Raw genomic sequence first — 12527 nt, 5'->3', positions numbered from 1 at the left:
ACGTGGTTAAATTGCTTCTTGAGAATTATTTTATTTTATTTTATTTTATTTTAAGCGAAGAACACGTGAGATTCATTCTTCTCTTTCCTCTCTCTTACTTGCAATTTGCCACAATTCTTTTTTCGTTGCAGCACCTTTACACGTGAGTTAGATGAGAAATCCTATCTTTTGGCTTCATTTGTTTCTTATAATTTTTTTTTCACAGTTTTTTCTTTTTTTTTTAAACCTTTAATAGAATATATTTAATGATTTTTAAAGAAAAATATTTATTTATTTAATCAAGAAAAGGAAAACAAAAACTCACATATAAAGATGGGATGAACCACTCCGCAAAAATTATGCATCAAGTGATTTAAGAAGCATTTAGAGAGAAACTAAATGAATTTTCAAATTTAAATCAGTGAAATTTTTTTTATAAAAAATTTGATAATTAATTAATAAGCATCATTAGATAAGCACAGCATAATCTTTTTATAAGAGCAAAAAAAATATATAAATATAAATCATTAAAAAAATTTATTTAAAGAAAATTTGAGAAAAGAAAAATAATCTTCCTAGTAGTAATTGACCCTTTTCTTCATTTATTTTTAATAATTAAAAAAAAAATTTACAACACTATGGTGTGGTGACTAGGGGTGTGCAGTTTTCAGTTTAAATTGAAAAATCAAACCGAACCGATTAATTCGGTTCAATCGGTTCGGTTTTAAAATTTAATCAGTTCGGTTCGGTTTATAATTTTGATAATTTCGGATTAATCAGTTCGGTTATTTTCATAAAAAAAATCAAAAAAACCGAACCGAACCGAAATTATTAATATATATAGGAAATAAAAAAAATCGAACCAAATTGAATCGAATCGAATCGAACCGAACCGAAATCAAAGAAAACCGAACCGAACCTTAAGATTTTTGAGTTTTGATTTCTAATTTTTTTTGTTTTTATGTTTTTATTATTTAGATTTAATGTTAAAAATATGAAATTTTATAAATTTCGGTTTGATCGGTTTAAAATCGAACCGAACCGATATTTATCGGTTCGATTCGGTTCGATTTTCTCTTATCAATCATTCGATTCGGTTTTTAAAATTTTTAATTTTCGATTTTCGATTTTATCGGTTCGGTTCGGTTCGGAACCGAACCGACCATTTGCACACCCCTAATGGTGACCTTCAGAAGAGTTTAAACCGTCAAATGTCAATAGAAAGAATAAGTTGCACTATCGACTCTATTGATAAAATATAATTATTTGTACTTGAAAATCTAAAATATTCAATCAAAAGAAATCAATGATCCAAATTTATTTTAAATTATCAAAGAGCTCATCAAATACGAGAAGAAACAAATAAAAACGAGCTTTTTACTATACGGATGCATTGAAAAAAATAATTAATCAAAGAGGGGTGAGGCTGAGGAAAATTACGAAAAAAGAGTGAATATCAGTGGGACGTTTGTAACATCCCTAATTTTCAAATAATTATTTTATATATATTTTTTATTCTAACCCTGGTATTGTGGACTTCGCGTATGAACTTTCATTTCATGGAAATTCGATCGTCGCCCGAATATGCAATTTCGAGCCGAGCAGATAAGCTGCTGGAACCATTTCAGAACCGGGTCAAAATTATAGGCTACCCCACCGTTTTCAGACGTTTTGGATGCGTTCTAATTGTTAGATTTGGCATAGGTAAACTCGAACTCTACATTACTCAATTTTTGTCTTGTACTGGGTTAGAATAAAATTTATAAAATATTCGTGGATGATAAAAAAATTACGATTTCTATTACAATAGCCTTATAATATTGTTAAGGACCATAGGGCAGATTTATAAAATTTTTAAAGTTAGTTTGGATAGTTTTGGAAAAATATTAGTTTTGAAGTCTTATAATTGAGTTGTCTAATGTTGTTATTATTGCTTGGTTTGGAGGGCTCAGGAGAGGCCATATAATGATGATGAGATATGGGTTGAGTTTTGAAGTGTTATTTGAATCATTTTGCAGGTTAGGTAGGTCATAAGTATAGGGGAGACTCTGCCAGATTTTCAGCACAACTTAGAGTGTCTTTAGTCTTTTCTAAACTTGTATTGAGTCAAATATATTAAATAATTGCAATGAAATTGTCAGGTGAGCCGGGACAACCTTCCTCCTCCGTCCAGCCGCCACAGTGACCTCGGTTCAAGTTTGTGAGTAAAATATTAATTTTAATTGTAATTTCGATATTATTATATGTTTAAGCATGCCCACGCATGACTTAGAAATATGTATCTATGTAGTTAAATATTAGGCACGTTTTATATTGTATTCATAATTGTTGAAGTGCCATGGATGTTGTTTGCAGTAATTTGGAGCAGTGTATGTGCGTAGCGTGTGTGTGGTATGGTATTGGATATGGACAGGACGAGTAGATACGGCTTGAGAGACACTTGCTGGGACCCGGTCCTTCAAGGTAGACACGGCTTGAGAAACACTCGCTGGGACCCCGCATTTGGTTTATTAAGCGAAAGTCTGGCTTGAGAGACACTCGCTAGCAGAGGTTGGATTAAGAGGGTTGTATAGGGGATCAGCTCCCATATATGTATTGTTTGACAATGTTGGGTGTGTGAATGCTCCAAATTGGCTTTTTGCTATTATGATATGAAAATTATGATAATGTTGGATTTCACTCCACATAGTATATTAGCTTTAGATAGCTATAGAGATTATGGTTAAAATTGATATTTTACTCTCAGAGTCGAACGCTCACTCCTGTTCATCTATTTTTCCAGGCTACAGGAGGATTATTTGTTGTAGCTAATCTGCTCTTCTTCTTCGCAGGTCCATTGATAGTATTTAATGTATTTTATACAATTGAGTTAAATTTTAGACTCCGCATATGTTAGAAGCACTTATTTTTATTTTGGGCCTGTCTTATAAAAGTTATGTTGGACCTGTAAAATTATTAACTGTATGCATAATGGGATTGGATGAGGGAGCTGAGCTCTCATTTGAGTTCTGACATTTTAATTATGTGGAGTGTGAGCTGAGCTTCCAAATTTATTATATATTGTGTTTACAGGTTGAGCAAGTTAAAAACTTCCCGTTAAATTGTCCATTTTATGGCTGAGCTCTGTCCGATTGAATTCTTGAAATTGGGCCCAAATGGGCCTTAGAGTTGAATTGAGGAATAGTTAGGCTTACTACGGGCCTCGGGGGCTTTAGGCTGGCCCAGGTCCTAGTGTCGGTCCGGCCCATAGGTTGGGTCGTGACACGTTAATCAAATTAGCATTTTATATTTAGTTCAAAATTTATTGGTACGCCATCTATAATAGCGTTTTGATATTGAGACAGACTCGAGTGGTGTGGGACACGATGTTGGGACGCTAATAAAAATAGCATTTTGTCAAATTTGACTCCACATAACATTTTTTGAGTAAATGTTGCCTGAAAGTAGGGGAGACCAGTTTTCGGTTTAAACTGAAAAATCAAACCGAACCGATTCAATTCGGTTCAATCGGTTCGGTTTTAAAATTCAATCGGCTCATTTCGGTTTATAATCTTGATAATTTCGGTTAATCGGTTCGCTTCGGTTATTTTCATAAAAAATTAAAAAAAAATCAAACCGAATCGAAATTATTAATTTATATAGGAAATCAAAGAAAATTAAACCAAATCGAATCGAACCGAATCGAACTGAGCTGAAATCAAAGAAAACCAAACCGAACCTTAAGATTTTTTAGTTTTGATTTCTATTTTTTTTGTTTTTATGTTTTATTATTTAGATTTAATGTTAAAAATATGAAATTTTATAAATTTCGGTTTGATTGGTTTAAAACCGAACCGAATCGATATTTATCGGTTCTATTCGGTTCGATTTTCTCTTATTAATCAGTTTAGTTCGGTTTTTAAAATTTTTTATCAGTTTTATCAGTTCGGTTCGGTTCGGTTTGAAACAGAACCGACCGTTTGCACACCCCTATCTGAAAGCATTCCAAGTTTAGCCAAATTTTTTTGTATTATTTTATTTTTAATTTTAATTTAAAAAATTATTTATTTAAATCTTATTTATTATTATTATTATTATTATAAATTTTTTTATTATATAGATTATTCTATTATATATTATTTTATTATATTTCATTATTATAATGTGAATATTTTTTTATTATATATTATATATTATTTATTATTATATCACATAAAAAGTGATCAATGAATGACATGCGTTGTTTGTGAAAACATTAATGGACTTAATCACCAATTTAGTAAAATATTAATGGCCAAGAGAGATACGATTGAGCAAGCAAGAGAAAATTAGAGCAAAAGGTGATTTATAAGTGATCGACGTGCTAGGTTTTTATTAGGGGTGTATAGTTTTAGTTTCGTTCGGTTTCGATTCCTAGGCAAACCCTGAAATTTCGATATGATTTCAATTCGATTCTTTATTATTTCGGTTTCGATTCAATATAGTCATCAGTTCTTGAAATAATTTTATTTAATTTTTTCCTTAAAAAAATTATATTTAATTCACATTTAAGTTTTAAATTGAGTTATTAATATATAATATATCATATAATATATATTTTAGCTATTTCTAAATATATAATCCTTAACTATAAAATACATATATAAATTAGGATTAAGTATATTATATAATATAATAATATAAATATATCATATAATATATATTTTAACTATTTATTAATTGTGTAATATCTAACTATAATATATATATATATATATATATTACGTTTATAATTGAGAATTGTAAGGTAATTTATGTATTTATGATTAAAATTATTAAGAAAATATTGAGAAATGAAATATAATATTAGGTTGTATTTAGTTCACAATTAAATTTATATATAAAAATATATATAATTATATTAAAAGTATATAATACATCTAAAAAAATATAAAAACACAGTTATAAATTTAGTTCTTAGTTTAATTCCGATTAAGTATGGTTCCAGTTCGATTTTAGTATGATTTCGATTCAGTTTCGGTATAATTTTGATTCCAGTTCAGTTTTTAGTAAAGAACCAGAGCAGAATCAAAGTATCAAAATGATTTTAGTTCGATATGATTCTTGTTAATTTGGTACGATTATTCGATTCGATTTGAAATTTTCGAGAACTATACACAGTCCTAATTTTTATTACTATCTAGACCTTATTAGCACCCATCCAAAAAAACCAAAAGGATACAATAATAATAAAATATAGATATATAAGATATAATAATAAATAATATAATAAAAAAAATTAAATATTATAATAATAAAATAATATATAATAGAATAATCTATATAATAAAAAAAATTATAGAATAAATATATAATAATAATAATATAATATATAAAATTTAAATAAATAGTTTCTAAAATTAAATTAAAATTAAAATAATATAAAAAAAATTCAACTAAGCTTGGACGCCTTATTTGTTAGTATCCCAATGTCAAAAACATCATTATTATTGGCGTCTGTCTCAATATAAAAGTTTCAATATGGAATAAATTAAATACAAAATATTGATTGGATTAGCGTCCCTTTGACATTCACCCCTTTTCGTAATTTCCCTCGAGCTCACTTCTCTTTAATTAATTATTTTTTTTAATGCATCTATATAGCAAAAAGCTCAATAAAAATCTACTAAGAAGAGAAAATAGTACCCAATAATAAAAGAGCAAAATCTCAATATTAGAGAGAAAATCTTAAATTTATTTCTGATAAATAAAGATTTAAGGAAATAAATATAGATTTATTTTAAATAGACACATATATAAAAATTTATTAATAATAAAATAATAAAAAAAAATAAAAAAATGATTTGGAATAGCCACAAGTGAGAAAATCATCAATCACCACACAAAGAAGAGATTTAAAGAAAAAAAAAAAAGAGAGGAAACGAATTGTATTGTTAGCTATTCAAAGTATAGTATAATATTATGTGAATTTTTATTTTACAAAAAGGGAATAAAATTATAATTAAGAAGTTTAGTTTTCACATTCTTCTATCTCATTTCAATCTATATCTCATAAAAAAAATATTATCTCTTATTGTATGTGTAGTCTATTAATTATTATTTAATATATTTAGATTTCATTTAAATTTAAAAAGATTATATTTAATAGTGAAGTTATTTATAAGTTTATAATTAAGATTTTTAATTCAAAATTGAAGTAAAAAAAAAAGCAGTGATTTTTAATAATAATAAAAAATAATTATATCTAATAAGATTTAAAATATGTCTTATTTTATTTTTAAATAGTCTCACCTCTTAGTGATAAAGGCAAAGATAATCACGTAAAGTGAATTAGCCACAAAATTACACGTGAAAAAAAATGTATGTATATTATTAGTGTTGTTTTTTTGCAACTGTAAGTGCCACCAACTTCCCATCAAAGTCTCATGGGTTATGAATAGAAAACAGGTGAGAATAGAAAACAGGTAAGCTTTCGGTGGCCATAAAAAAAAACATGGGTGTATGCATGCAGACTCTGTGAGCCACTCACTTGTCCATCAAAAAAAAACATGGGTGTATACATGCAGGCTCTGGGAGCCACTCACTTGTCCATCTCTGGGAGCCACTCACTTGTCACTCGTCCATCAAAAGGAGTCACTCGTCCATCAAAAAGGAGTCACTCACTTGGGTGTATGCATGCAGCCTCTGGGAACCACTCACTTGTCCATGAAAAAAAAACATGGGTGTATGCATGCAGGCTCTGGGAGCCACTCACTTGTCCATCAAAAAAAACATGAGTGTATGCATGCAGACTCTGGGAACCACTCACATGCATGCAGACTCTGGGGACCACTCACTTGTCCATGAAAAAAAACTTGGGTGTATGCATGTGGGCTCTGGGAGCCACTCACTTGTCCATCAAAAAAAAAAATGGGTGTATGCATGCAGACTCTGGGAACCACTCTCTCGTCCATCAAAAAAAACTTGGGCGCGTAAAAACATGGGAGTATCCATGCGGACTCGGAGAACCAGCCAATTGTCCATTGTGCAATCTCCTACAAAAATAAAGATATTGAGTATTCGTATTTTAATAAAATTAATTATTTAATATTTATATTTTAAAAATTATATTATTTAATTTCTGTAAAAATTTTTATTAAACTATTTAATTTTTCTTTTAAATTTTTTATTGATTAATATTGATCGATCAATTATTTAATCTCTCTATTTTAATAAAATTAATTTTTATATTTTAAAAAAACTCAATAGTTAGTCTTTATAATTTGATTATATTAACTATTTAGTTTCATAATTATTTTTTATATCTAAATTATTTTAATTTTTTTTATTTCTTTTTATCTTTTCTTATTTCTCTCTTCATGTTCTTTTCCCCTACACCGCACTTTTCTCTCCCTTGTTATCTTTTTATTTTCATCCGTCAATAAAAATTGTGTAAGTTATCTACATAAAAAAAGTTAATTAATTTTTTTAAATTTCTAAATAATTAAAAAAATTATTTCTAATTATAGAAAATATAAAAATGATATCTAAAAAATTGAAAATTTTAAAAAATGTAAATTAAAATTTAATCTCTACATAGCAAAATTTTTATTTTTATCTAAGAATATATTTTTTAAAATATATGAACCAACTAATTAGTTTCACTAAAATAGAATACTAAATAATAATATTTTTTAAAATATAATGATCAATTAATTAATTTCTTTAAAATAGAGGGACTAAATAGTAATGTGAATAGTATAGGTAATCAAAAATTTTTATAAAAATTAAATATTATATTTTTTAAAATATAATAATTAAATAATTAATTTTATTAAAATATAAAAATTAAATAATAATTTTTTAAATAGAGATCGAGAGTTTTAGACTTATTTTTTTTTACATTGATTTTTTAGTAGAAATTAAGAGAGTATAACATAAGCGTTTTTTAAGACACATGGATGAAAAAATTATAATTAAAAAATAAAATATCTCATATATGGTGATTGAATCGAGATAAGGAAGCTCATGGCTTCCCATTTCTCTCTCCTAGTCAAAAATCGACGGCCTGATTATTGCCTTCTACCATTAATGGTGTCTCAGAGGCCATTGATGTAGTCTCAGAGGTAACAGACATGAATTGAGGTGGATGAAAAATTTTATCGGAGCCCAAGTGGTTGATGATGAGGAGCAGTCAGTGTCAATTTTTTCCTTATAATTTATAATATAATGTTATATTAAAATATGTAATAATAATAATTTAAAAAATTCAAATTATTATAATTAATTATATATGTTTAAAGAACAAAGAGAATGAGATGTGTTAGGAGGAGGTTATTTAGGTACTTTAAATTTTTAGTAAACTATTTACTTGTTATAACAAGTAAAATAGGTAAAGAGAAACTTTTATGATATTAAAACTAAAATTTAAAGATTTTTTTTGTAAGAAATTAAAGTTGAGGGACTATCATGAATTTCCCCTTAAAGTATAGGGATGATACTGCAAAATTACTCTGAGTTCTATTTGCTACCTATACTCTTCGAAGACTTTCTCTATTTTATCTCTAAAACAGTTTCTCTCTTAAATTTTTTAGGTATGAAAGTATGAGTACAATTTAGTAGGATTTTTAGTTGATCTAGTTCAATTTGAATTTGTGGCACTCATTTTCTACGTAAATTTTTTACCATTTGTTATTGAATTTAAGTTGTTTGATTCAATATGACTTAGTTTTTTAGAGTTAATTGCACCAACAATTTGTCAACTTTAATTGTCATATTATTTCAGTCATCCAACTTTAATTTATTAAAATAAAATTATTTATTTTAATAACAGAAAAAATCGCCCAAAACCTCCTAAAACGGGTTTTTTTATTGCTTTATCACTCTATTCTCTCTTTACTCATCCTCTTTACCTCTCTCTCCTCTATTTATCTCTTTAGTCTATGAAAACCCTCTTTGGCAATCCTTCTCCTTCACACCTCTGTCTACTTTTTCCTTCACATCTTGTTATCTCTCTCTAGTTTCTATCTCTTTCTTATCCAAGTACAAATAAGTAATCAAAGAACTGTTGTGCACTGCAGAAGCGTGTAAACTATAAAAAAATAAAGTAAGCATACAAAATGCCAATATTTACATGGTTCACCCTTTTCACATAGAGCTACATCCACGGGCATACAATTTTTCACTATAATCAAATAAATAATAATCAATTATAAGCTCAAATTACACTACCCATCAATCTAATTACACCTAAGAGAACTTACACTACATAATTGCTCATACTAAATACATTAGTTAATCCTCTCAGTCTTCTTTAGATATAATCTAATATATTTACTACTTTGATAACTACACCAAAAAGGGTGTCTTCAACTACATGGGCAAGAGCCCTCTCATCAATGGACAATAATTCATTCCTCTTGAATTCTAAATCTTTTCTCTATCTTAGGCTGAAGCCTCTCTCCACTGCAATAGATAAGAGTCTTTCATCAATAGATAGAGGCAAATCCTTAGCAATTGGCAAATCCCTTCTCTGCAATGGTAATTGCCTCATCCCATGAGTTGAGAGCCACTGCAATGGGCAAAGCCAATCTCCATGGACCAGGCTACTCTCAATGGGCAAAGCTAAATAACCTTTCCATAATACTTTTATTTATAATGTTAGTCCTTAGTCATAATCTAACTAGAAATCTCACTCAATTTAGGAATAATACTAAAATAGGAGTTATATTCTATATAGAAAATATTCTCTATCCTATTGAGGAATATTTCTCACTCAAATTAGGAAAAGGGCCTTTCAAATCAACTAGGATTTTGGATTATAAATCTAACAATCTCCACCTTGACACAAAATCTATCAATCATTGCATATCTCAAATTCTTGGTTGTCTTCAATAATCAAATCTTCATACTTGTGCTTGAACTCTTCAAATCTTCCATTTCTCAATATTTATCTTGGGTGTAACTTACTTCTTTTTAAAAAAAATCTTGGCATCATTAACACCATCTTGATTTTGCATCAAGAGCTCTATCTTAATTTTAACTCTCTACTAGCTTGAGCTTGTATCTTCTATGTTGCATGTGCAACTTCTACTTGTCACAGCAACTCCACCTTCAACCAAACTCACTAAGATCATCCCATGCTCTGATAATAATTATTGTGTACTTCGGAAGCGTTTAAACTATAAAGAAATAAAGTAAACGTACAAACACTAATATTTATGTGGTTCACCCTTTCCACATAGAGTTATATCTACAAGCATACCATTTTTCACTATAGTCAAATAAATAATAATTAATTACAAGCTCAAACTATGCTACTCATCAATCCAATTACACTCAAGAGAACTCACATCACATAATTACTCATAGTAAATATATTAGTTAGTCATCTCAGTCTCCTCTAGACATAATCTAATATATTTACTACTTTAACAATAACACCATAAAGGGTGTCTTTAACTATATGGGCAAGGGCTCTCTTATCAATGGACAATAATTCATTCATCTTGAATTCAATATCCTTTCTCCACCTTAGGCTGAAGCCTCTCTCCATTGTAATGGGCAAGAGCCCTTCATCAATAGGCATAGCTAAATCCTCAGTAATTGGCAAAGCTCTTCTCTGCAATGGGTGAAAGCCTCATCCCATGAGTTGAAGGCCATCCTCTCTATGGGCAAAACCAAATAACCTTTCCATAACACTTCTATTTATAGTGTCGCAAAGGATTTTGCGGTCGCCTGGACGATCACTCACCGAAGTGGGAAAAGTGAGGAGTCGCCACCTTAGTTTTGAGGGAAACTAAAGAAAACCATTTGGGAAAATAAATTAAAAATGAAACCACTTCAAAACAGAGATTCTAGGTTCGGGGTCCGTAAACGGGTGGGGAAGGTGTTAGGCACCCCACCTCGTCTCTTAATAAGGGTAAGTAGATTTAATTTTGCGTTCTTTATAAATTAGTTAAGAGGGCTCGGATGGAAATGTTAATCCTTTTTTAAAAGGAAATTTTGATCTTTCACTAAATTCGGATCACTCAGATACACAAGTAAATGAGACCACCTTAGTGAATTGACGTTACGAATTTTTTTGTTCTGAGATTATTTTGCGTACGGGTTAAGATTTGGTGTGAGAATCGGATAAGAACTCTCCTCTAATCTCTTTTAGGTTATTTATTAAAATTTTGGAGGGAGACCGGATAAGAACCCTCCTCCGATCTCCTCTAAACGTTTATTAAAACTTTTGAGTTGAGACCGGATAAGAACTCTCCTCCGATCTCTTTTTAATGTTTATTAAAATTTTGAGGGGAGATCGGATAAGAATCCTCCTCCGATCTCCTCTAGACATTTATCAAAATTTTTTAGTAGAGACCGGATAAGAACTCTCCTCCGATCTCTTTTTAACGTTTATTAAAATTTTGAGGAGAGATCGGATAAGAACTCTCCTCTGATCTCTTTTAGATTAACAGGAGCCTGAAAGGGACTTTTCCGATCTCCCGGATTTTAATTTCTGCCACATGACATAAGAGCCTAAAGCTAAGGATTCTGGCATTCAAAGAGGCTGGGGATAAGGTTTCTCGATACCTTTTGGCTAGATGGGGATAACTAGGCTTGATTTACCGACCTTCCATGTATTCATTTTACCAATATCTATTAATGACCGATATATTCTGCTTTGTTTATTTTGGTTTTATTCCACTTTATGGCCTCTTTGTCGAATTGCTGTTTACGTCGGCCTAATAGTTTGGCTATCTTCCTGACGCGTTATTCAGGTTCTCTCTTTTAAAAGAGACCCCTAAGTTGCAGTTACCTACGTCTTGCCTGACCATTTACACGCTACTAGGAACCAGAAAAACTTGCATGACGAAGATTAATAAAATGACGGACTAATCACTAAAGAGATAACTCGAGAGTAACATTCTTTTGGGTCCTTTTGCACAAAATGAACTTGGAGAAAATCACATACGTAAGAAGAAACAAAGAAAGTGCGAAAAATAAATGTAAACACTTAGTAAAACAGCAATATGAGCTCTTACCTGTGAGGAGCCAAATCTACTGAAATAGCTACGGGGTGGCAAATAGAGATAAGACAGTGGACTGATTAGCCTGAGAGCTGATGTTCGTCGGGAAGTGAAGGGAGCTCAGCTAAAATATAATCAGATTAAGATAAAAGCCGAGTGGAATGAAGTTTAGCTTAGACAGTGGGAATGAAAACAGAGATGATAAAGGGCTGAAAGTGAGGGTGTGACCAGATAATGAACAAACTGGAAATGTAGAGTTCCAGTATCCAGAATCCTTTTCAAGAAACACTTCAGAAAACTAGTTTCAAAAGTTTTTCCAATCAACACTTCAAAGTAGCGGAATAACAAACTGAACGAAGTTTTCAGAGTTCTTCCACTATAATAACAGCCTCTCCTTTTTTGTCCGTCCGTCCCCTGAACAGTTTTTTCATGCAGGTATTTATAGGAATCGGGCGCTCCCCGTGGAGGGTCAGGATTTATTTTGAGGGAGATGGAGGGTCAAGATTTCGAAGGACATGATCGGATGTCCAGGAATTAAAGAGAATCAAAATGAATGGCTGAGATCCCTCTTCAGAA

Source organism: Hevea brasiliensis, chromosome 10 (genome assembly GCF_030052815.1).
Source record: "Hevea brasiliensis isolate MT/VB/25A 57/8 chromosome 10, ASM3005281v1, whole genome shotgun sequence".
Taxonomy (NCBI): Eukaryota; Viridiplantae; Streptophyta; class Magnoliopsida; order Malpighiales; family Euphorbiaceae; genus Hevea; species Hevea brasiliensis.
This window is presented reverse-complemented; position numbering follows the sequence as displayed.